Raw genomic sequence first — 15,000 nt, 5'->3', positions numbered from 1 at the left:
TTGCTCATTCGTAGCAAGATATAATGGCCCGTATATAGTGTTCTGTGATGCTGCTCGTATGGTCTTTAAGGGTTAAATGTGTTTCACTTTTGTCTAAGCCGCACAGCATAAATAGTATAAAATATACTATTTATTTCACCATTTCATATAACTTCGAATGTAATATTTCAGCATAAGTTATATTTAGATATTTCTTTGTTAATACGCCAAGTAATATTTTCACACAGATTTATATTACCAAATTAATATAATTGTAATACAATAATCTAAATTTCGAGAAAATTTTGAAATCATTTCATAAAAATACTAATAGTACTGTTAAAAGTTGAACAATATTCGGATATTTTACGAGACGTTATCACGTTGAATATGGTGTTTCGTGTTTGGAAACTTTATATTTTGAATAAATCGCTACTTGCGCAAGAGATGAATATAATATATATAGACGAAATACTGGCAACAAATGAGATCGCTTTGCTGTCTCAAATTCTATATTTATCTTTCTGCTATCTCATCTATCATTTATTCTGTTCTTTTTTTTACTCTTTCCTACTCTGTCTGCCCACTTCTTACGTTTTAATTTAAGAGACTTTCATAAAAAGCCAGCATACATAGCATCAATGCCTGTCTCCAAATATTCCATTTTGTTATTAAAATATTTGAATCAAGGAGGCTACGGACAACTTCAAATAATATTTTCTGTGTTGCGCTTGACATATATCAGCCATCAGGACAGTATCTGTGTGTGTGTGCGCGTGTGTGTCTGCTAATGGAAACATTCACTCATATATCGCCACAGTTACCATCAGTAATTTTAAAATATCATGCCGCTAAGTGTTCAATCTCGGAAGAAGCCCATATGTGCTTTGGTTATTCTAAGATCTTCAGTCCTTTTTTACTGTACGTTTCAGAGATGTTGACTAATAAGATTGAAATACATTCAAAGTTGTTGTACCTTATTACTAAAACTCACATTTACTCTCCACTATATCCTATAATTAATTCATTTGTATTAATTAATATTTCGAGGTCGGCACCCATGCCTCTTAATACAAGAATTAGCCATTATCAGTCAGTTACATAATGACTGAACTAATTACTAATGTCACAACATTATTTCAGTTCTTTGTAGAATCTCATCGATGTATTTGTGCTGCTATTACTTTAGAAATGATATAAATATCATAAATGCCGAACATCCCCAAATAAACGTAAACTCTCATTCTCCTTAGTTTTGTCGCCAAACACAGAGAAACGCCAATGTAAAATACATCGTTTCAGCATTTCTAAAATAATATAATCGATCATAGCAAACAACTATCTGTTGTTCTCAAGATATGCGCTGCAAATGTAAATCTGGTTCTTACATAAACATTTCAGTTTTGATATTTCTAGTTTCATAAACTATCCATGAAACATGACATTTAGGACCTAAAACGAAGCTGTTTCCTGCGTTTCCAAAGCGTTAAACGTACTAGAAAATCTAAGAAACACCTTCTTTATCCTTTGGAGTGTTTTCTCCTAAACTGGCCATCTGTCCATTGTCATTAAAATCTTAGAGAATCTTGTAGAATCTCCAATAATAATGTTCTTCTGATCTATACACGCGTGATACTTTATCCTTAACAATATTTCCGAAAGCTTTATTTGCATCCATATTATTTCGAACAGGTGACACGAAACAGTGTTCTTAATGTTCAGCTCAGAAAAGTGTATAAGACACAGTTTGTTGTATTCTTAACAAATCTCCACCAATGTCAATACTGCAACAAGGTTTCTTTGAAAAATACTCCAAGGCAAATTCCCTAAATTGTTAAAGAATCAATCTATTATTGCACCCCTCCTCCAAATTAGTATCATACAGACTAGATATTTTTGTGTCGGATAATTTGCCGGCCCTGTACAGGACTCATATAAAACCCAATATCAGTTTTCAAGTATATGCGACAGTATTGTCACAAGAAATATTCAACCCTCCATCCTCAAAATCTCAATTAGTTTACGTATTCGAAATCAAAGTTTAATAAAAGCAAGAGAATGTTACTTAAATGAATTCCTAAAATTTTTCGAGGTTAATTTTTTCTCATATGTTCTTAAATGTTTCAACCACATTTTCGTTATTGATGTAGGGTGAAAGAAGGCGCTATACCATGACCATAACAGCCGCTCCGAGATTGGTGTGTTCGGTACAGTTTATCGTTTGAATGTTGAATATTTTGCACGACTCACGATCCTAGTGTTGTGCGTTCAATTTCTGGACCAGACGATGCGTTGAATTCTTGAGGAAGGCACTTTAAATCCCCCTTGATCTAATCTATTCAAGTGAAAATTCATATATTTTAGACGAAAGTGGATAATAAGGTGAATACAAAAGGGACAAAAAGAGAAGAGCAGCGATGTAGTTGCAGCGGAACAGGAAGTCAATAGCCGATGGACAGTACTTTACACATACACATGCACACGCATATACGCACGCGCACACACGCACGCCCACACACATAGAAGCGTATGCCAGAGATTATGGCATTCGGCTCACCACCATGATGTAGTGGCCTTCATTTCTGGACCAGACGGCATCTTGTGTCCCTGTCCGTGGTACTTGATTTCACGTCGTTGCCCTGTACTCAGCTGAAAATAAGAAACCACCGATGCTGATGCACCTCTCATTTCCTCCAGCTGTGATATATTTGATGTCTATTTGTGCTTGCGTCTATCTAGGCACCTAAATCAGAGATAGCATGGTGCATGTTACAAAGGATAATCTTTCACGGATGGGCGCTGGTTGTTACAAATCAGTGAGTCTCGACGATTGAGTCAAACTAAACCGAAACCCATCCCAGAACGAGTGTGTATTAATGAAACACCGCATCCGACCTATATATATAGAGATAGACATGGAACTGGGTCAACATCGTTACCACTCACTGACAGATTTCAGAACTTCGACCACTGGGCAAAAAAAAATTCTTTACGATATTTCTTCTAAGCAAGACTAATGTAGTTAAACAAGTTGACAGCAAACAAGGCCAAGACTTACAAGATTTAAACACACGGATACATTACTAAATATAGTCAGCCAAGTTAATACTCTCTTTGTTTTCTCGCCACTACAGCTAAGACTCTTAAAACTAACAATGTAAACGTTGAACAATTTCATTCTCACACAGCTTCAATACGATTAAATTTAGTTAGCAAATACAATGTCTGCACAGAGATGAGACTTGCTCCTGGTGTATAAATGGGATTTAATTTGCTTCGTTCTGACAGGGTTGAAATATAAATTCAATTTCAGGCTACATTTGAATACATATGTTAGAGCCGCGGGAACTAACACGCCAACATAGTTACCTTAAATCTACATAAATACTGTAATGCTATTACGATATAGTTTCAAATCATAGTAGAACTCAGGAATTTAATTCTCTTCACTTGCCATCAAGATTTTTTGTATATAATGCCGACACATTACAGAATCATGCACACACAAATCGATAGACACATACAAACACACAGAAAGTTACACATGCACGCGGTCATCGTTCATAAACAAATGCACATAAATATATATAGATATATATCTGCATATCTGCCTGTCTGTCTGTCTCTGTCTCTCTCTATATATAAGCATATATATATCTATCTATCTATCTATCTATCTATATATATATATATATATATATATATATATATGTATATAAACTTATATAGGTATATGTACATAATACATGCACAAACACGCACATACATGTAAATCATATAAATACATGTGTGCGTGTGTGTGTGTGTGTGTGTGTGTACATATCTATAAACTTTATCGAGAGTAAATTTAATAATCTAAGACAAATCTTCCTTCACTTTCATTCAGCTTATATTTTTTTCCCCTTTTCAGTTTTCTTATTCTTCTGAATAGAAAATCGATCAACAATATTTATAATAATTTTTTCTCATTTTGTTTTTGTCTACGTTTTATCTCTTTTATTTCTTCCAACTAAATATTCTCAGTGACGTTGTTTTGCTGTTTTCGATCTATTATATATGGCGTCTGTATTCTTAACTATGTTGTGTATCTCTTCTCTTTTATCTTCCAATATTCTCACAGTACATGCTCAGTATCTTTCTTTAAATATAGTTTGTGTCTTCTTCACGCCCCATTTCTATTTCTCGTAGCCCTCTTTCTATCTCTTATAGACATCAGCTCCGTGTCACAAGTCTTCAAGCTATCTCCCTCTGTCTCTATTCTAACCTTATATTCTGTCATTCTTATCTACTTGCTATACCTATTTTCACCAACAGTTCATTATATATTATATCAACTCACTGACACTGGTCTCATTTTTCTCTCCAATGCGACTATAATCTGCCTGTGTGTGTCTAATCTCTGTCTCTTTTCCAGTTGAGAGTAGTTATAAGAGTTGAAATTGAAGTTAATCCTGAGTCAGCTGTCATTGATCAAATCTATGATCAAATTTGTTCCAGTCCTACCAGTATGCATTCAAAACTACATAATCCTTTTGACCTAAGGGTGGGCACATTAATTCCTTAAGATGGTAGGGCATGATTTGAAGTAGTTTTGGTTGTTATTTATAACATGTTTAGTGTCTGCTTATGAGCTCAATTGTTGGATCACAATCGAACTAATTTTGTATTGATGATGTTCTCTTCAGATGTAGAAAGGTAAAGATCCAATTCGGTCATGAAAGATCATGTGATTGCACCTAGAAAGCTCCCCTCCGAGGCACAAGTCCGGGCAAAGTTGTTTATGGAAGACCAACAGTCGCCCACGAATACCAGCTTCTCCTCTCTCCACGTTACCGATATCATCCAAGGGAAAGTTAATGCCGATACAGCTTGGTACCAGTGACGTTACAGCACATTTCTATAGCTGAGTTAACTGGAGCAATGTAAAATAGAGTGCATTGCTGAATGAGACAACATACAGTCCGGCCTGGGAATCGAACTCACTATCTCTAAAAACGGAGCGATGCGCCTTCACTTCAGATGTAAGATATGCAATTTTAAATGAATAAACAATGATCAAAAGATATAGAAGAGATGAGAGGATGTGTCATTGCTGAATGTTGTAGTACAAATCAGTCCAGATAAGTGGTAGTTTAGTTTGACCATCGAATCTATGTCACTGTACATTTGTTACAATGTAGCTTCTGAAAGCGGGATCGGATGAAGCTGGTAGAAAGGCAGCGGCTGCCACTAACGATGTAAGTGAGAGCGACACGCTTTAGGCACATCAAATTGATCTGAGTCACACGGAAGACAGAGCTAGAGCTGATCCGTTCTATACTGCATCACAAGTGGAAGTTGTCATATCTGTGTGGATTGATCATCCGTGGTTTGTACAAGTTTGTGCATCTCCGTCTGGAGTACCGCTGACAAATCTGAATTTCTTGCCGAGAAACTTTACCGAATCCTTTAAGTTTTTTCGAGAAGTGAAGGCCTCAGGTCGTGCATCACGATCATTTGTTCGGGTTTGTCCATAACAGCATCACTGCCCTTCTGTTCATTTTTTTTCACATTTAATACTTCTACTCTACTGACAGTTGTCATAAGCACTGGCCTAGATATCGGGAAAGACATTTAAATTATAAGAATAAAGTTCATTGGACAGATCATCCCATCCGGGGTATTTTTTGCCATCGCACAGTCGCTTTATACGTGCGTTGTCTTATCTACTTAAATATGTTCTTTGTTTCGTTTTATGTCGGATGTCTGCGTCATTGGCTGAGAGTCAACGTCGTCCACTTTCCGTACATTACTTCAGCAAAGTGTCATTGAAAAATTGAACCAATGCGACCCGCTAAATATTGAGACGCGTTTTTGTTTCAACGGTGTATCGCTACCATTGTCTTCCATAAGATGGTGTTTATTACATTGTCTGCGGGATCACGTGTCTCAAAAGGAACAGGCTAGCCTCCGTTGTATCACACTGAGGAATTACTCCAGGATTAACCCGAGACACATTGTGTGATAATTTGTCTGTCTCAATTCCCACCCCAATCGATTAACCAGCTCCTACTTGAAGCTGCTGTTCTATATAGACTCATCTTGGCTCTAAAATTTGTTTTATTGGGACACGTCACTTGTTATTCACCATTGCATTCGTCAGTTTCGTTTAACAAATTTGCTAATCTGGTTTTTGAAATCTATTTCTATTGGGTTAATTGCATTTTGTTTCTAGTATCCAGGGCTCTGTTTATATGTCTTGTACAAGTTGATCTACTAATTTGTGCGCCTGTGCAGCCTGCTACACGAAACAATGAATAACAGATATCATTTATGCCGGTTAAAGCCAATGAAATCTCAACGCACGATCCAGATATCCCTAGTGGTTTATCGAAATCCTTATTCATGTGATGTAGGAAATACATAGATTACACTTTTAAAATTTTGGACACATTGAACAAATAATATTCATTGGGAAGCTTTTAGATAATATTGAAATCTAGTTTTACAACCAGTGTTATGACGTAGACGTTTACCAGTTTGAAAACATTACCAGATTTATTGTTGTTCAAGTCTAAGTTCATCTACCTGGTATCTGAGTCGATTAAAGAAATTGTGATAAACAGACGGCCAGTTACATTTCAGATTAACACTTTCAGACCGCACATTCTAGGTCGAGCGAAAGACGTGAAAACCTCTTAACAAAGCAAGATATTTCGCCTGGTAAAATCCGGCTCCCATCAATAGCTACCATGATTAGATTTAGTAGTTAAAGATGGTTCAGCAGTTACATCTGTTTCCACATCGACCCCATATCACGTACGAAAGGAAAATGCGTATGGATATCTGTGGTTGTGGTCATGATGAGGGTAGCATGACGGGAGTAGAGACGAAGACGAAGACGACGACGACGACGATGACGACGATGATGGTGATATTTGTATATAGTTTATGCTGGAGTGCATACACTGTGTTGATGCCAGCTTTGACAACCTAACAATAAATGGGATTTCATTTGTAAAATGCACTACTCCATCCATTAATAGACGTACACATATATACATATACACATACGTATATATATATATATATATATATATATATATATATATATATATATATATATATATATATATATATATATATATGTGTGTGTGTGTGTGTGTGTGTGTGTGTGTGTGTGTGTGTGTGTGTGTTTATGCCACCCCACCGCACACGTTAACTAGTTTGCTTAGTATACTATTCAATGATTTATTTATTTAATCTTGACATTTTTAACGTACTAAGTGAGGAAAACGATAGCTGAGTGATGATTTACAATACATAATTTATCACTCTTCAGTGATTTTTGATCAATACCGGATATTTATTTATAGTTTGTGTGGGTTATCGAGGCTTGTTTATGTTGTAGATACATAATGCCACACGTTTACTACTCAAATAGTAACTATTAGTACTGCTGTTGCAACTTTTATAATAGCTAGTACCACCACCAAAACCACCAACACCAACATCACCACCATCCCCAACACTACCACCGCCACTAACACGAACACCATTCTATGACTGATAATCATTATGTCAAAATGGAAGATATACCATGATCTAACTCTTCCCGCCAACATCCTGTAAACGAGATCTGACAGAATAATTTGCAGAACGCATTATGTCTATAATCACAATGGACGACAGGACAAAAAAAGAATATTTTATGTCAACATTCTTAGGTGGAAGCATATTTATTTAATGACCGAAAAATATAAAATATGAAGTTTAATGTCAGACATGCGATAAAAGAAATTATATCAGCATATATAATATAATGGTTTTCGACTTAACAAACAGATTTGAGGAAACTAATTTTGGGCTTGCGTCGGTAGAAAACTTACACACTGTTCTGGAGGTGGAGTAAGTTTGACGGCTACGTGTTGGAACAGGAAGCTGAGATCTCGTAGCTGGCACGTTTCGCCTTAATTGGGGCATTTTAGTGAAGTGCTGTGTTTTTCTCTTAAATTACCGAAGTGATAACTAGCTAGAATGCCAAGTCAACAGAATAAATAACACATCTGGTTTTGTAAAATGAGAGAAATGCTAACCGAATAAATTGAGATCAGAAACCAAACTACTGATGATAATTATACTGTTGGAAAGGTGAAAACAAATTCTGGGACTAAACTTTAAAATAATAAGTATATTCTTGAGAAAAAAATGCTAATAATTAGTTGGAACTTTATCCGCCAGAAATCCTGAAAAAGTCGAAACGCGTCCGCAATTGCTTTTAGTGTCTGATCAGCATTCCACTGGAATCGCCCACAAGTCATTATCTGTCTGCGTTTAGTTTCTGTAGATACAAACAATATTAGAAATAATTCAATCTTGTGAAAATCCGGAGATGTGTCAGTGTTGACAATGAAACAACCATTAGTCATTGTTAACTTGTATTTACTGTGGCCATTTTGATTTTGCAGCTGAATATGTCAGGCTTAGATCGGAAAGTTTAAAAAGTGGTTTGTAATTGAAGGCTGCAGTGGTACTGATAGTGACGGTTGTGGTGTAAAATGGATATAGTGGTGCTGTTTTTGATGGAAATATTGATGTATAGGTAGTAGTGAGCGCCCTGGTAACGTTGCATTTCTTGTCAGCCGTGGTGTAGATGCTGCTTTGTTGGATGATCTCATGATGGTGGTGGATGATCTCCTGATGATGTGATAGTAGATGTACTGATGTTCTCGTCGATACAGTGAACATGATAGGGTAGTGTTCGTAGTTAGTGTTAGTGTTGCTGCTGTAGTAAAGGCACGTGGCTCAGTGATTAGAGCTTCGGGATCACAGCCATGAGATAGGGAGTTCGATTCCCAGACCAGGTGGTGTGTTACGTTTTTGCGTTTTTGCGTTTTTGCGTTTTTGCGTTTTTCTCATTGCTGCAGTTCACTCAGCTGCAAAAATGAGTTACAATGTCTATGGTGCCATGGTGTATCGGCCTTTGCCTTTCCCTTGGATAAAATCGATGGCACGGAGAAAGAAGGCTAGTATGCATGGACGACTGCTAGTTTTCCATAAACAACCTTGCCCGGACTTGTGCCTCGGGGGGTAACTTCTTAGCTGCAACCCCATAGTCACACATGGCCGGAGAGAGTCTTTACCCTTTAGCCTTGGTGCTGTTGATATTGTTGTCAGTGGTGGTATAGTGGCGGACATACTGTTGCGAGTTTATGGCTATTGTCATGGTAGTGGTAGATGTACATGTGGTGTTAGGCGAGGGTAATTCTTTTATTCTTTTATTTATTTCAGTCATTTGACTGCGGCCATGATGAAGCACCGCCTTCAGTCGAACCAATCGGCCCAAGGACTTATTCATTGTAAGCCTAGTACTTATTCTATCGATTTCTGATGCCGAACAGCTAATATTACGGGGACCTAAACACACCAGTATCCGTTGCTCCATACTTAGACTCGCGAGTGCTTCTCTATATATAGGCATTTAGAGATTTTGCTATGACGCTACGTTTGAAGTAAAATTTCGAGCGGTTTTAACACACACCTCACCTCACAAAATTGTTGGTATTTGTTGCTGTAAATATTCTGGATAGCGGAACAAGTACAACAGTAATAATCCTTTTTATTATAGGCACAAGGCCTGAAATTTTGGGGAGGAGGAAGTCGATTACATCGACCCCAGTACTCAACTGGTACTTAATTTATTGACCCCGAAAAGATGAAAGGTAAAGTTGATCTCGGTGGAATTTGAACTCAGGGCGTAGCGTTGGGAAAAATACTGCTAAGCCTTTCGTCCAGCGTGCTAACGACTCAGCCAGCTCGCCACTTTAATAATAATAAAAATAATAATAATAATAATAATAATAATAATAATAATAACAACAACAACCATAATAATAATAATAATAATAATAATAATAATGATAATAATCCTTTCTACTCTGGGTAGAGGGCCTGAAATTTTGGGGAGGGGATGAGTCGATTACATCGATCCCAATGCGTAACTGGTACTTATTTTATCGACTCCGGCGGAACTTGAACTCAGGACGTGAAGATAGATGAAATACTGTTAAGCATATTGACCGGCGTGCTAAAGATTCTGTCAGCTGACCACATTAATAATAATGATAATCCTTTTTACTATAGGCAGAACGCCTGAAATTGTGTGTGTGTGTGTGTGTGTGTGTGTGTGTGTGTGTGTGTGTGTGTGTGTGTGTGTGTGTGTGTGTTTGTGTGTGTGTGTGTCTGTTTGTGTGTGTGGTGGGGAGCTAGTCGATTACATCGACCCCGGCGTTTAACTGATAGTTAATTTATCGACTCCGAAAGGATGAAAGTCAACGTCGACCTCGGTGGAATCTGATATTATGGAAATGATCTTGGGAACGCCGGCAAAGCTTTAGCAAATTCAGAAATAAATTTAATATAAAGAATAACGAAAGGTTACTGTTCTGCTGACGGATCTTCCATTTTCATCTTAGAACAACATCACTCTGCTGTTTAAAATTACGCAAGTCGTTAATTCAAATAACAGAACTAAAATGAAATCTACTGCAATGGAGGTGTAGGAAATACGTATCGAGAGCAACTGATGGAAATACTTTTCTTGCTAGCTACATTTCTAATGTGATTTATTATAGCCAATGTCTTTAAATGTATAGAAAAAAAGGAAAGAACATCATGAGATCTCTTTTTCCCTTCTCGGTATTGGCAAGAATACGTTTATCGCTCAAATTTGGTGAGTAAAGTAGAATAAAGAAGCTATCTTTCACTAGGCGCCTTTAATACTCGCCTTTGATTTTCCACCAGAGTTACATAATTCTGCTCAATGAGCATTAACGTTACTATTACTACTACTACTACTACTACTACTACTACTACTACTACTACTACTACTACTACTACTACTACTACTACACCACTTCTGTTTACGTAATAAAAAGTGTTTATATTATTTTGCAAACTGAAGGCAGTTAGCTGTCAAAATGGTTAGCACGCCAGGCAAAATCTTAGTGGCATTTCGCCCATCTTTTAGCGTGGATGAAGTAAGTACCACATGAGAAGAGGGGGTCGATGTAATCGACCTACTCATACCCTGAAATTGCGGGCTTTGTGCCAAAATTTGAAACCAATTCTTGCAAAGTCTAAGGCGGATTACTCGCAAAATATTTGATGGCATTTCATCCCTCTTTACGTTGACTTTCCCTTTGATCCTTTCGGCGTCGATAAAGCAAATACAAGTTGAGCACTGGGGGTTCATGTAATCAACTTACCCTCTCACCTGAAATTGCTGGTTTGTGCCAAAATTTGAAATCACTCTTTTGTAAATTGGAAGCAGCGACATGTCCGAATCATTAGCACGCGGAGCTTAATGCTTAATGCGGTATTTCGGCCGTCTTAACGTTTAGAATTCAAATACCAGCGAGGTTGACCTTTCCGTTTATTCTTTTGAGCACTGGGGTCGAATACATTGACCCTCCCCCTATATTACTGACGTTGTGCTAAAATTCGAAACCAATATTTATAAAGTTTATGTTTGTACGGAGGCGAGATTCCATACATGGTTGTGCGCGTTCTATGTGGTTGAGTGTGGTTGTGTGTTTTCTATGTGTAATTACATTTTAACTTCATTAAACTACAGGTAATGTTTCTAACTGATTATCATTTTCAATTACTAATGAGAAAGAGCTTCACAAAGAATCACCAAAGTATTATTTATCTTGAAAGCTTGAATATGTATAGAGAATTATACACATTTTGCACCTAATTAATTTATTAATACAATCTTATTGATTACAAATGGATTTCATTACTGGAAATATATTAATTGTTCTAAGTGCTGTTAATAAATTTTCAGTTTACTTGGTATGTAGGCTAATTTGTGGTAACTTCCATTCATATATTGGCAACAAAATAAATTTTAATAAATAAATTCAACATATTAAATGCAACTCTCTTCTTACATCTCTGATATAAGACACATAAAAATCGAATACCGATAATGATGATGATGATGATGATGTTCATAATAATAATAATAATAATAATAATAATAATAATAATAATAATAATAATAATCAAATAAAAGACAACGCCTACTTCACCGCACTTTCCCACAATGCTCCCCCCCTCTTATTGCGTTTCAATATTTGTCACACTTTAGTGTTGTTTTTGCTATAAATTACATATTGACACAGTTTATACATACATATATATATATATATATATATATATATATATATTTATATATATATACATATATGTTATATATAAATATACGTATGCATATGTGTTGCATATATACGTGTATGTATATATCTATATAGTTATACATAAATATGTATATATGTGTATGTATATATATGTATTCCTGTGCATATAGAAATATATATATATATATATATATATATATATATATATATATATATATATATATATATATTTATATATATATATATATATATATATATATATATATATGTATATATATATATATATATATATATATATATATATATATATATATATATACATATATATATATATATATATATACATATATATATATATATATATATACCCATATATATATATGTATGCATATGTAGATATGAATTATGTATGTATCAGAATTTCCTAAAGTCTTCTTTAACATCAAATTATTAAGGAAATGAAAAGGTTTGATTGATAGAAAATTTAAATAATTTTGCCCGCTCATTCTTTATGGAAGAGCAAAATGATAAGTGCTTGTACATGTGTGTTCATAAACAGGTGTTCTTACATGTATGTATATATATATATATATATATATATATATATATATATATATATATATATATATATATGTATATTCCTATATCAACTAATGTAAACATGAGGAGTTTTGTCAAATTGATTGCACAATAATAAGTATCTTCTAAGAAATGTTCTAATCATGTTTACATGTAGTACATGACAAACCAAATGTAAAGAAACAAAAAAGATTAATAACAGCAATAAAAAAGAACTAATTAATTATACCTTCCATTAATAAACGCATTCAAAATTAATACGCTTAAAATAATAACTTAATTAAAGAGGGATCTCTAGCATGATATTAAATGAATATCAAATAAAGCAACTACACCCATTCGGGATTATATCTCTGTAGTAGTAGTAGTGAACTAACACCTACAACAAAAACTACACAGATGACAGCTCCATTTCAGCACCGTTAAATCGTATTGGTGTTTTGCCAAATTAAAAGGAGTCAACGCGAAAGTATATCACAGAATTTCCAGAGGCAGTGGTCGCAGATAAAACTTTTGGTCGGGTGGGTATAAATCAGAAATGATGACTGTCTTGGATGCGAACACACTCATCTATCGCTCAAGTGTCAAATAAAACGTCTTCGTCGTCGTCGTCGTCGTCGTCTTGTTGTTGTTGTTGTTGTTGTTGTTGTTGTTGTTGTTCTTCTTCTTCTTCTTCTTCTTCTTCTTCTTCTTCTTCTTCTTCTTCTTCTTCTTCTTCTCCTTCTCCTTCTCCTTCTTCTTCTTGTTGTCCTTCTTGTTCTTGTTCTTGTTCTTGTTCTTCTCCTCCTCCTCCTCCTCCTCCTCCTCCTTCTTCTTCTTCTTCTTCTTCTTCTTCTTCGTCTTCTTCTTCTTCCTTTTCTTCTCCTTTTTCTTCCTGCTGAGTACTGGATTCAAAGAAATCGACAAGCCCCATCCCCTCAAAAGTATACTAGAAACAAATTTAGTAGTAGTAGTAGTAGTAGCAGTATTGATATTGATGTTTGCAATATTGTGATGTTCCATAAGATGCAACCTTCTGCATCCGATACTCTGTAAGTATGAGATTTACATCGTTGTGATGTTTTTGTTCCTTGCTTTTGGTCTTCTCAAAAGTTTCGTCTGTTGTTAAAAATCCGCTCAATACGAATCGCGTTGTTTGATATCGTTATTAGATAACTGTTGTAACTATTTTCTGTATAACGTAAAATTATTGCAATGTGTTTTAGTGTGGACATGAATGTGAAAGCTAAATGATGGAGAGGTCGTGTTGTGTTATAACAAGTCGTATCTGTGTAATATAGGAGTTTTCTGATTGCTTGATATTATATCATTGGGTATCGATTATGTAATACCATGTGGTGTGTTATTTTATTGTGTATTGATTATATCATGGCATTTGTAGCATTATATTTTTTGGTAAGGATATCTCAGAGTATGTGTGAGTTATATTATTGGGAGATGATTCCATATTGCATCGTAATGTGACTCGGTTGGAGTGTATGTGTATATATATCCTTGTGTGTGTGTATATATGTAGTGAGGTATATCGATACATACATGCATACACACACACACACACACACACACACACACACACACACATATATATATATGCATGTATGTGCGTGTGTATGTGTGTGTGTGTATGGTGAGGGATATAAATACACAGACAGAAGTGAAATAATTTTGTTGATAAATACAAATAAACAGGCTGATCAATAGATTAGTATATTTACAGATTTATATTGATACAGAATAGCAGAATCGATTCTTCGAACAAAATAATCTACAACTATTTCGTTACGTTCTAGATATCAAGAATTAAGCTCAGTTCCAGACAGAATATTTAGAAGACACAATCCACTAAATTCCCTAGTAGAGGTCCCCCAACATTATGTACCTATATTTTGATAATCCTATATGCATATGAAATAGATATAAATAAATTGCTTTGCAACAGTTCAGGCATTAGCATTGATGTTCAACATTTCCAATCATTGTTTAAAAACTTGCGTCGCATTTGGATACGATCAAAAGCACACGAATGTGCTACGTCAGACAATAGTGCCGCATGACGCCGATGTCCCATGTCACAGAATTTGACACATTATGATAAGACATTCACATAAAATACGGTGTTATAGGAAGCAGCCCATCGTATTTTACGCTTCAGATGGTCAACAAATAAACAAATAAATAAATAGATAGAGAGATAAAAAAACAAGCAAGTAGGTCTGTACTAGAAAACAATTTTAATGTTTAGTCGGAGAAGTAATAA

General features: G+C 35.3%; 1 protein-coding gene across 1 annotated transcript in view; it reads right to left on the bottom strand.

Annotated features, from left to right (window-relative positions):
* Positions 1–15,000, bottom strand: part of LOC106879000 (G protein-coupled receptor 183-A) — a 173,895-nt gene that overhangs the window by 69,973 nt on the left and 88,922 nt on the right. The window lies entirely within an intron of this gene.

Source organism: Octopus bimaculoides, chromosome 15 (assembly GCF_046866305.1).
Source record: "Octopus bimaculoides isolate indiv1 chromosome 15, ASM4686630v1, whole genome shotgun sequence".
In the NCBI taxonomy this organism is placed as follows: Eukaryota; Metazoa; Mollusca; class Cephalopoda; order Octopoda; family Octopodidae; genus Octopus; species Octopus bimaculoides.
Note: the sequence above shows the minus strand (reverse complement) of the source record. Positions and strands in the feature narration are given on the sequence as shown.